We start from the raw sequence: 12,708 nt of genomic DNA, 5'->3' as shown, positions 1-12,708 counted from the left end.
AGCATTTATAAGCGACAAAATGAAAAAAACTTTCTTTAGAGAGTCTGAGGAGGACAATAAACTATAGAATGAAAAAAAAAGGAAACGAGCTTGTTAGCTTATGGTATTTCTTCTGCCCTCTGCCTCCACTAACGTGCCTCCTTTTCGGTCGGATGCCTTATTCCAAGTGCAACTTAAGATACCTGACACCCCTCTCAATTCATTATGTTACTGGCCATATGGTTAAATTGTTCACTACTGAACCCTCTCTTTAAATTCCTCTCTCGTTATCATGCCACATTCCCCAGCCATCCTGATGTATTAAGAATGTGTCTAACCTATTAGCATATTTTATAATTGAGCTGAGGAGTGATGCTACTGTTAATTTATTTTTGAAATATTAACTTGCTTTTAAAAAAAGTTTATGAATAAGTGTCAGTATTATTAATGGCAAAGTGCACGGCTACCTTTTGATGTGCCCTTGAATTTCTGAGCCACAGTAACAAAAGCCATCTTGCTTCTACTAAGAACTTTGAGTAAACTGAGTTGCATGGGCTTTTCTACCCCTCCCCCCCCCCCATAGTGTGATGTTTGCTCTTTCACCTGAAAGACTCAAGAGAACTGACCCAGAAACAAGGCCATGATAATTTGAATGACAAAGTGAACAATGCTCATCTCATAGAGTCATAGAAGGACAGGGTTAGAAGGGACTAAGAGGGTCCTCTGCTCTAGTCCTACCAAATTAAAAATAAGCAGACATGACTAACTTCCCAGATACAATGCTCATCATGGAAAGTGGGAAAGAGCCATTTCTCCTCCTTAACTAGTCTGAATCAAAGCCAGGATACAAGGTTCAAGCCCTATTTCTTTGCAGTGTAAATGCAGCCCCACTGGACTTGGACTCTCGGAGTCTGCCAAAAGTATTTCACAGTCCCATGGAAAGTTTCTTTGTCCTCTGGAAAGTTTAACAGACAGGCAAGTTTTCCCACATTGTGCCCTGAACAAAGGGCTAAAGCAGCCAGATTTTTAAGAGCATGTCAATCTGCAAGATGGGTGGTTGGACTTGGGAGCACATAATGCAATGTAGAACCCACTTCAGGACTCAAGATTCAACCATTCCTAATACAGGGTTACACACATACCCAGGGGCTGCAAACTCAAGTTCTACTGACTGGGCTTACACTGCAGCGTGGACATTCCATATAGTAGTGCAGAGCAATTCTGGAACATTTATTTAGCTGTTGCATGTTGCAACAACAATCACCATCCACCTAATCAGGGGCTGAGCTTATGAGAGAAGTAGCATCTGCCTCAGCCAGTCCCATTCAACAGCTCACACACAAGGTACAGCAAGCAGAGGGCAGAGCCACAGCAACATGAATAGATCTTTTAGCAGGGCAGTCAGAGCCCACACTGTGAGAAAGACCCAAATGCAGCCTAAAAACACATCAGGCCATGTCTAGGAGCAGAGTCCAAAGCTCTTCCAGCTGCGATGGCAGCCTTCCCAGCAACTTCATTACAAGAGAAATCATTTACATTCTAGCTAGCTTAAATGAGACAATGTTTGTGCCTAGAATATTCCTTAGCCACTTAGGGCTGATTAAGTAGATAATTGAACAAATACTTTGGTGCTTGCTATTCCAGCCGTCTCTGATAGTCGCTCATAATTTGTCAGAACATATGCTACCGCTTCTCTTTTGCTTTTTCTCTAACTGAGAGCCATCATTAGAGAGCATAATGCAACATAATGCTGCAAGTCAGAAGAAACTATTCATGAGAGTGATGAGGGACATAAAAAATATGCAAAACTTGGGTGAAGTGCAAATACATTTGGAGAGTGTTGAAAACTGTGGTCTAGATCCAGATGCTATAATGCTTGCAAAACAGTACTACATAACATCCCAGCACCCTAAGCAAAGTAATACTTTCAGATGCTCCAGTGCATGCTTGCTGTGAAATCAGTTATAAACCAGACCACTTATTGCATTCAACTCTCTTATTATTCAGAGAAAATGGACTGAAACAACTGGGTGTAAGATCTCCTCCTCCCTTTGATTAAGAAAGGTGTTTTGCTTCCTAGACTGTACCTACTATCACCAATAGTGTGGGTAATAGAGCTGAGCACCTTTTTTAACACTTGGACTTTATAACCTGGAAGAGGAGAGCCCACCCAAATTGTGCAAACATTACTCTTCTAGGCAGAAGGGAGGAAATGAAGAATGGGTTCATCCCTTAATAAAACATAGCGATTTCTCTATTGAACTTAATGAAGCTAACCCTCAATTAGTGACTTTGTTAGACCTGAATAACTTTAACAAGGACATGGGTCTATGAGCTCCTGCAGCTTTATGTTGGCATCATAATTTGGCTTTTTTATGTTTCCTACGTGTGTGCTGTCTGTCTGAGAGCCATGCAAACCTTTACAAAGGAAGCCAAAAGGCATTAAAAACTAATAGACTAGACTCATCTCTTGACTTTGAGTTGCAGCTTATTTAGATACATTTCTTGTGTGCTCCTAGACTTCCTGAGCCATATAAGCAAATCAGGGGTTATGAATGCTATTTTATATTGTAATATCTATCTATCTATATCTATCTGTCTATCTAAGCCTTATATATAAGGCTTATAAAGGCTTATAAGGGTTGCATCCCAAGTCTCAGAATAAGCTCATATATACCTCTGACATTGAGCAAATGGCTATTTGTGAACAATTGCAAAGATTAATGAATTTATATCAGGAGACACTAATAGAAAATAATAGTTGCTGCATCATAATAACCTTTTAGAGGCCATAAGCGCATCTTCTCACTGAACTATCAGAGGCAGAATTCTGCTACACCAACAGTTCTAACGGTATTTACTTACTCATGTGTGCATGGGATCATATACTGTTTAGTGATGACTAACACCCATCAGAAAGGTTGTAAAGGATTGGATCCAAAAGGGGTGGATTCAAATTGATGTCTACAGTTACTGCTGGAGGTGTATGTCTTAAAAAAGTAAACACTTATCTTGTGCTGTTATCTCAAATTTCGTTCCAGCATTGGATCCTAGGAATTATTGCTCGTGAGGAATTTTCTGTTAAAATTCTATTTTCCTGGGAAAATTTTGAATGTGCCAAAGATTTCAATTTTCCATTGAGAAACGAACATTAATTATTTCATTTGGAGTTGAATTCAAAGATTCTGGTTTGTTTACCAAAGTGAAATATTTCATACTAAACTGATTTTAATCTGGTTCTGCCTCAGCTGAATTTGATTATCTCATGTCCCCATTCTCCTTTTCGGACTCAGATATATGTCCAGACTATCTTCCATGGTGCTTTGTGGCCACATAACTGCCATGATGCATGGCCTCTCCTCACCAAGACAGGAGACAATTGTACAGCTATGTAGTCTGACAGAGGAGCATGGTATATGGAGGAGAAGGGGAGCATGAGACACCTGATTTACAAACCCACCTGGACCACTGTGGCCGCATTTCAGAATGAAATTGTTTTGGTTTTCAATTATTGCCAAAAATGTGAATATTTCTAGGGAAATTGTGTCTTTGTTGTTTTCAACAATGTTTGCCATTTTTGCCTTCAATTTTTCCTTTTCCCCTGCCAAGGGAGCCAGGACATTCCAGCTTGGACCTAGCCCTAAGGCTCACAACAACGTGGAATACTTGCATTGTCCCAGTCTGACATCAAGAATTTGTGAGGGTAAACTGATTGCCTAACGGAAGAGTTTCATGGGTGGGTCCCAGCCCATAATCATCATATCACTGCCATTGGGAACTACTTATTTTGTGCTTGAACTAATGTAATAATGAACCTTAAAAACAGTTATATGCAGGTGTGATGAGGCTAGAATGCATACATTAGGCTCTCCTCTCACAGTGCCTTTGCACTGGTATAATTCCATGGACCTTGTCAGGGGCAGATGACCGTTTTGCGGGGCCCCGGGCAGCATAATTCTGCGGGGGCCCCCCTTTGACACAGTGCATGTGCAGTGACGCCATGCGCATGCACAGCAGCACCACGGCGCGTGCACAGGGCTTTCTGATGCGCGGGGCCCGGGGCGGCCACCCCGTTCGCCCTGCCCTATATCCGCCCCTGGATCTTGTCCCCAGCCAGGACCATATTAAGAAAGAAGCTTAAAGGGCTGCATCCCAAGGCTCCAGGCTAGGAAAGGGCCCCCTTAGCTTATGACCCTGGTCTGCAGCCACTGAAGCCCCTGCATGCTGCATTCTAGGCTGATGGCTCCACACGGTGCCATTCCTCTCCTTCCATTGCCCCCAGGGCCACATTGGCATGACGAGCACTGTATGGAGAAGCTCTGCCCCAGTGCTACCTTCACCTGCAGATTCTTCCCCTTGTAGCTCCCATTGGCTATGATTCCTGGTCAGTGGAAGCTGCACGGTACCACCTGTTCTCCTCCCCCACCAAACAAGTCCCCAAACCCCAGTCCCTGCTCACTAACTCCCACCCAGACTCTATACCTCCATACCTCCTCCAACACTCTAAGTCCCTAATTCCTTCCCAAACCCAACATCCCATCACGAACCCTGAGCCCCCTCCCACACTAAAATTCCTGCCCAGATCCTGCTTTTCCACCCCAATTTTCAATTCCCATCTGTACACTGATCCCCCTAATTTTTGGCTCTGAATTCCTGTAGAAATAACAGCAATGGCAACCAAAAATGACTACATTTATATAATGTATTAACAGCATCATCAACCCCATTGGTGAAATTCAGGCCTCATTGACTTCAGTGACAAAACTCTCACTGATGTCAGTGGGACCAGAATTCCACCAATGTTCTTCCTGTGAAAGCCTGCTCTTTCAAATCAAAGACTTTTCCCTTACTCCTTGTATTCTCCACAAGTTTGGGAATATGTCACAATCTTGAGCTATGCTGTCCAGACAAAAAAAAGCACTGCAGAAACCCTACAAGCTACTAAAAAGGAGAGAGGGGTGCATGGTACATACTTGTGAATCTAGGAATTTTTAACCAACACTGTGGCTCAGATGAATAAAATCTATGATACGTCAAACTATTTAAAATTTAGCATCACTTCACAAAAATTAATTTAGGGCTTGAGGACCCAGCAATGGTATTGGAAAACTGGGGGATGAGGAAGGGAGAGAGTGGCACATCTATCCTGCATTTAAGTGCATTGCTATGGGATACTTATTAGCCCAAACAGAAGCATTTTCTTTTGAGCAGTCAGTCCTTATCTGCAACAGTGTAACAGTACATGCATGAATTATATTTTGTATGTCCAGAGGTGTATTCTCTTTCAAGCAAGCATTAACATGCTAATATTTCATTCCTGTGACACAGGGTCTAATGAGAAGAGAAGACAGCACTAATTGCAATGATAAAATATCTCCTCTTCAAGCTGTTGTGTTTTAGATCACAGCCGTTTATTTGCTGGGCTAAGCTGCTGTATTCGTTTCCGTGCTGAGTGCCTAGCTAGGACAGGGACTACTGTCGCTGAGTGAAGCTCCGCAGTCTCAGCAGAAACACTTGTGCCAACCTCTCCTCAGAATGAAATTTTTGAAACTATTGTTAAATGGGTTTTGAGGGCCAGTGAATGGTGCTCTATTTGTTCCAGGGTGTTTTAGCTCACTGTGCTAGCCACCTAAGACATATGGCTCATTATGATGGCTCTGGATATGTAAACACTCACTACAGAAAAGGTAGTTTGTACTGGTGCAGGCTTTCCAGCTGTAGCCAATTACTATAATCTGGACCAGTGGTTCTCAGTCCCTGGGCCGCATGCCGCCCAATCAGCATACAGCCAAAGCTCGACAGGCTCCAGGGCTGCCTGGCTACTCTCCCACCTAGCCCTGCCCTGGGACTGTTCTGCCATTTGGCAGGGTCCAGGGTCAAGGCTGCCCTATTACCTGACCCTGTGTGGCAGAAGTAGGGTCCTACCTCTGGACCCAGGCCTTCACTCCCTGCCCCACTCTGTACAGAGTTCTCTGGGTGGAGAGCACTGGGCATAGGGGTGGGTGAAGATAAGGGGGAACACTATGGATCTTAACCTGCTGTATATATAGCCCACAAGGATGAAATGGTTGAGAGCCCCTGATTGGAACTACAGTTGTCCTCATTAGCACCTTAAGTGTGTGCCTCACAATCGCTGGGGGGTTTTTTATCACACATGCTGAGACAGGGAAATGATAGTGTCACAGCTTTACAGCTAGGGAACTGAAGCACAAAGAGGTTAATGACTTACACAAGGTCACACAGGATATCTGTGGTAGAACCAATGAGCAGAGCCCAGTCTCCAATTCATTAGACTAGTGCTAACTGTCACGTACTTCTTCACAGTAGGCTGCAGGCACCTGCTAGATGTCCAGGCTTGTGTACTAGCTTGTGTACCAGGGGGCTGGACTTGATGACCTTCTGAGGTATCTTCCAGTTCTATGATTCTATGATTCAAGACTGTCTTCAGAGCTTCCTTTCCAGAGATACACCAGACATATTCACTGTAAAATCCTTTTATGCACTGCCAGAAATGTCTAGGGGCTGAGAAGTACAATACAGTCTGGAATGTATGAACCTCAGCACTTGTGCTCTTGAACATTCCTAACATTTCATTTGGGAAAATTCTCCTTCCACCATGCTCCAGAAACATCATCCTTCCTTTTGAAATGTTTAGACAGGTCCCTATTCAACATTCCACTGGGCTACAGCACTTGGGTGTTCTTGCATCTCCCAAGGACACATTATAACTGCTTCCATTATTCAGGGCACATATTCTTTATAGGTATGTCTACACTACCCCGCTAGTTCGAACTAGCAGGGTAATGTATGCATGCCGAACTTGCTAATGAAGCCCGGGATTTGAATTTCCCGGGCTTCATTAGCATAAAGCCAACGCCGCCATTTTTAAAAGCCGGCTAGTGCGAACCCCGTGCCGCGTGTAGCCGCGCGGCACGGGGTTCGCACTAGCCGGCTTTTAAAAATGGCGGCGCCGGCTTTATGCTAATGAAGCCCGGGAAATTCAAATACCGGGCTTCATTAGCAAGTTCGGCATGCATACATTACCCCGCTAGTTCGAACTAGCGGGGTAGTGTAGACATACCCTATGATACTTCATTAATCTGTCTCCACTAAATCCATTTTGGAGATAACAATAAAGGATGTGCACCAACAAACGGTCTCCTCCCTTTTCCTGCCAGTCTGTGGCTGATCCATAATCCCCAAATTCAAAGCAAATACATTCTACCACTTTTCCTCAGTCCTGCTTAAGCGTGTTCTGTGACAGAGATTTAGAGATTTAGTTATCTTCCCTGTTCAAATCCTGGTGCTCTCTGTTGTGGCTGCTAAAATGAAGGCCAGTTGTGCTAGTGAAATGAAGTGGGTGAGATTGTGCTAGCAATTTTTGTGATGTGGCTGTTAGCCCAATGAAGAATCAACTGAGACCAGCAACCAATTGCACCAACAAACAGTAAAAATTTCCAGTTATTACTGATTTGAGCTAGAATCAAGCCAGACAAAGGCTCTTAACCAAAGCCATTCATATTCCAATTTTTTTAAAAATATAAAGATTGATAAAGTCTATGTCAGGGTGCTTAAATACTGAAATAAATTGCCTAGAGAGGTTGTGGAATCTCTATCACTGGAGATATTTAAGAGCAGGTTAGACAGACATCTATCAGGTATGATCTAGATGGTCCTGCTGTGAGGGCAGGGGACTGGACTTAATGGTCTTTCAAGGTCCCTTCCAGTTCTTGTGTTTTAGGATTCTATGAATTTATCAGCATAGCTCTATGAGCACTTAGTAGATGTAACAGATTCCATACACAGTGCAGCAATCTCTTAAAAAGTGAATAAGGGGATTAGTTGAAATATCTATAGTTATGAAATCAAATAGATTCAGAAATCCAACTTCTAATTATAACCATATTTCAAATTAAATAATCATAGTTCATCTGTTGAGCAGAACATTGATTTCCAGCAATAAATTTGAAAGGGGAAAAATCTATTTTCTCTCATTATTTTATAGGTGAAGATGATAATGCTTTCATTCTTGTCTGATACCATTTCTAATTCACTGACTTTCCCAAAATAAAGGGCTGAAAACTTAGTGTTAGGAATCTGGATCTGATTTTTTTCTTTGGGGCTCTTTATATCTTGGGTTATTATGCCTCAGTTTATCCATTGATAAATGGATACAACTTTTACTTACATAAATTAGTATTTGTTAGTGATGAAAAACTCATATCTGGATTTTGAAACATCAGAGCTGATAATTTGCAGATCAGGAGTTTTCTTTTGGATCCCTCTTGCAAATTCTTTTCAGACCTCTGTATGATTGACACTTAGGTTACGTCTATATTGCGGCTTTCTTCCACAAAAGCTTATGCAAATGAAGCATGGAGTAGAATACTGCCATGCTTCATTTGCATAATTAATTATCAGCTGTTTTTGCACAAAAAAACCCTCTTGTGCAAGAACTGTTCTTCCTCATTTTTTCAAGAAGAATGGCTCTTGCGCAAGAAGGGTTTTTTTTCACAAAAAGGAGCTTTCTAAACAGCTCCTTTTTGTGCAAAAGCCTCTTGCACAAAAACATCTGCTAATGAATTATGCAAATGAAGCACAGCAATATTCTACTCCATCGTTCATACGCTTTTGCGGAAGAAGGCTGCAGTATAGACAGAGCCTTAGTTCATAATCTTCCAAAGATTTATGCACATAAATAACACATAAATAACAACTATTTATGCACATAAATAACAACTATTCACCTATTTATGATGCAATATTTATGTCCTGATCCTCTGGAGTATCTGTAATAATAATGTTTTTACTATGTTACTACATTGTAAATACGTGCATAGGTACTACTGGAATACATTGAATGTAGGTTTTTGTTCTTTTCCTGCTTTTAGCAGGGGACTGGACTCAATGACCTCCTAAGATCTCTTCCAACCCTATGATTCTATAAGAGTACATTCCATGTCACTCAAGATTATTTCTGCCCTGTAGGTGAATTCTGTCTTGAAACAAGAATTATTCACATTCCATTAAGTTCGTCCAAAAACACAGTTTCCCTCAAGTCGATAATATATTGAAGAGACCTGCATCAGTCAATGCTTCCAAATGCCCTTTTTGATACAAAATGCAGATGATGTTAGGCTTGTGGATAACCAAATCTCTGTTATAAACAAAGTTGGCAGCAGATCTTTATTTCAGCTACTTCCAGGCAAATCTCTATGTCAATTAGATTTGACTTATCACTCAGTTCCTTGGCATGTTTGTAAATAAAAACAACAAGACCGAAAAGTTTGACATTGTAGCTTTCAGATATTGCTTAGAAATGTATTGGCACAGTGTGAAAAACAATATGTAAGTAACTTGAATCTGTTTTTATTTCTTTAGCTCTTTGTCACCCAGTACCATGGATCTCTGGAAACATTTTCATCTTGTGGTGTATTTCAGCTACACTATTTTGTCACAGTCCCAGCCATTGTTCAAACATGTGCCCCGTTCAAACCAAGGGGCACAACAGCATTGTAGCAGAGATGAATTAGAGGTAAGCCTCCCAGAAAGATCAGGGAGGATAAGCGATGTTGGCAGTCCATGAAGTTTCTTTTAAAAAAATAATCACAATACTTTGTACTTTTATACAACTACCCAAGAATCTTAAAATATCCATGGTCCTTTCCAAAACTAATTAATTAAGCTTCACATCACTTGACAGAGTCTGACTGAATTATTCATGGTGAACAATTTGACACGTTTCATTTTTTGCTTGAAGTTAAAAAACATCCATAAATGGATTACTGAATTTTAGAGAGTATCAGTTATTTGAAATCATTTGCATTTACAGGAATAATTCTTGGCTTGCAAATCATATCAATAGGTCATTGTGAATATTTGCATTTTTCCCTGTGGTATTTGTCAACAAAGATTACTTGTTTTTATTGGTAAAATAGTTAGCATTCACCACTAATCTGATTCTCTGGATACATGAGTATAACCTACTTTGTCTGCACACTGATTCTGATCCAAAATTCAATTACATCAATTGCAAAAATCCCATTGACATCTAAGGCTTCGGATCAAGCTCACTGTCTTTATTCTTTTTCATGTCAACCTGAGAGTTTCTCCTGTAATACGCCTGCTCTTGCATTATGATTGCTATTGGCAATCAATGATCTTACAGAGACCATACTTTAAATAGCATTGGTGTCACATTTTATCTCCTTGTCTAATTAGGTTTTGATATGTAGACTATTCATAACAATTGTGAATGGGCCTCAGGTTGCTGTTCATTAGAATTAGTTGTATAGTATCTGATAATCTCAATGTCAGGAACATTTAGATTTTCTCCAGAATTGATGAACAGTTCGTGAGTACCTAGAAGTCATTTGACTGTTTGCAAATAATGAACTATACAAAGTGTGAACCCACAAAAGGCAGTTGAGAAAATTCAAGCTTCATCTTCAGATGAATGGAGCAAGGAGTCCAGAGGTACAGATAAATAGCAGAAAAAAGAGGGGATGGAGAGGGAAAGAGAAGAGGAAAAAACACCTTGTCAATTACAGTGTCCATGCTAAATCAGGCTAATAGAGTGGGTTGTAAGTGACTGATACTTTAGCTTTTGATGTCATTAGAATGTTGAATGTAGCAGCCCATCCAGGTCAGGTCTTTTTTTCAGACCTTGATTAAAGGTGTTAAATTTGCAGATGAAAGGAAGTTCCACAGCTTCTCTTCCCAGTTAGTTTTTTAAATTGCTTTGTAATAGTAGAGTCACTTTTAGGTCCATTAGTGAGTGCCCAGGCAAGATAAAATTTTCCCCAACAGGTTTCTGTGTGTTACCATTTGAATATCTGATTTGTGACCATTAATCCTTTATTGTAGAGACTGTCCAATTTGGTCAACATACATGGCAGAGGGGCATTGCTGACACGATGGCATAGATCACATTAGTGGATGTGCTGTTGTATGAGCCTCCGATGTGGTGGCTTATGTGACTAGGTTCTATGATTACACTGCTTGTATAGATGTATGGAGAGAGTTGGCATCAGAGTTGATTGCAGAGGTGGGTTCCTGTGTGAGTATGATGGAGATATGCTGTGTGGTTTCTAGAAAGAATTTGTTTCAGGTTAGGGGGTTTGGTTTTTCTTTTGAGGAGTACAGGATCTTTCGAAAAAGCCTGCCATTTTCGAAAGAACTGCGTCTAGACCGCAGTTTTACTTTCGAAATGGCGCTTGTTCGATTTTGATGCGATTATGCAAATGAAGTGTGGGATATTTAAATTCCTGCTTCATTTACACTTTTGAAGTGCCTCATTTACATCCCTCTGCCGACAGAGGGATGTAGTCTAGACACAGCATGAGTGAGGATTGGCCTGTCCCCCAAGGCCTGTGAGAATGAGGGATAATTTTCCCGAATAGATTGTTAATGATGCGCTGGAGGGGTTTAAGTTGTGGGCTCTAGGTGATGACCACTGGTGCTCTGTTGTTTTGTTTGTTGGGGCTATCTTGAAGAAGCTGATGCCCAGGTGCTCATTACGGGTGTCAGGAGGAGTCCACACAGATGCTTTCCTCTTGGGGGATTTTTAGGGGGGATCCCAAGGGTCAGTATGTTGTTCATTGCTGTATTGGAAATATTCCTTTAGATGGAGGCGGCATGTAGATGGCTCCTGAGGGGCATAACTAGAGTCTTGATTTCCACATCAATTGCTTCTGCAAACATTCATGGGCTGACATTGTCAGCAAACAACACGTAACATATAACTTCAGCCATGCAGAACGCAATGCTATTCGTGGCCTCAAAAACAATTCTAACATTAAAATCAAAGAAGCTGACAAAGAGGATGCTGTAGTCATCATGAACAGAGCAGATTACAAACAGGAGGCTGCCAGACAAGTCACCAACACGAGATTCTACAGGCTTCTCTCCTCTGATTCTCCCCTCTAAAGAATACCAAAAAAACCCACCCCAAAACCCCAACCTTAGACCATCTGCTCAAGAAACTCCCTGCACAATTTGGGACCAAATCCCCGACAGGAATTTTTCTCTCTGCTACCCAAGATCCACAGACCTTGAAATCCCAGACTTCCCATCATCTCAGACATTGGAAAACAAGATTATCTTGTGATGTTGAAATCCCTGTGGAATTCTTCTAGAGTCTCCTTCGCTTGGGTCCATATGATGAAGATGTTGTCAATTAGGCGTAAGTAGTGTAACGGTGTAACATAAGTAGTGTAACATCTCCTCGGACCCTAAGCTATCGGCAATCCTAGCTAGCTTACAGACACCACCGACTTCCTGAGTAAACTACAGAACATCAGGAATCTTCCTGAAAACACCATCCTGGCCACCACGGATGTAGAAGCTCTTTACACCAACATTCCACACAATGATGGATTACTGGCTATCTGGAACACTATCCCTGATGACACCACTGCACACCTGGTTACTGAGCTTTCTGACTTTGTCTTTATCCACAACTATTTCTAATTTGGGGCAATTTATATTTTCAAGTCAGTGGCACAGCTATGGGCACCATATGGCCCTACAATATGCCAACATCTTTATGGCTGACCTCGAATGTTTCCTTAGCTCTTGCCCCCCTAGCACCGTTACACTACTTATGCCTAATTGACAACATCTTCATCATATTGACACAAGGGAAGGAGACTCTAGAAGAATTCCACAGGGATTTCAACAACCTCCACCTCACCATCAACTTTAGCTTGGATCAATCCACACAAGAGA

Source organism: Pelodiscus sinensis, chromosome 9 (genome assembly GCF_052426305.1).
Source record: "Pelodiscus sinensis isolate ZL-2025 chromosome 9, ASM5242630v1, whole genome shotgun sequence".
Classification (NCBI taxonomy): domain Eukaryota; kingdom Metazoa; phylum Chordata; order Testudines; family Trionychidae; genus Pelodiscus; species Pelodiscus sinensis.
This window is presented reverse-complemented; position numbering follows the sequence as displayed.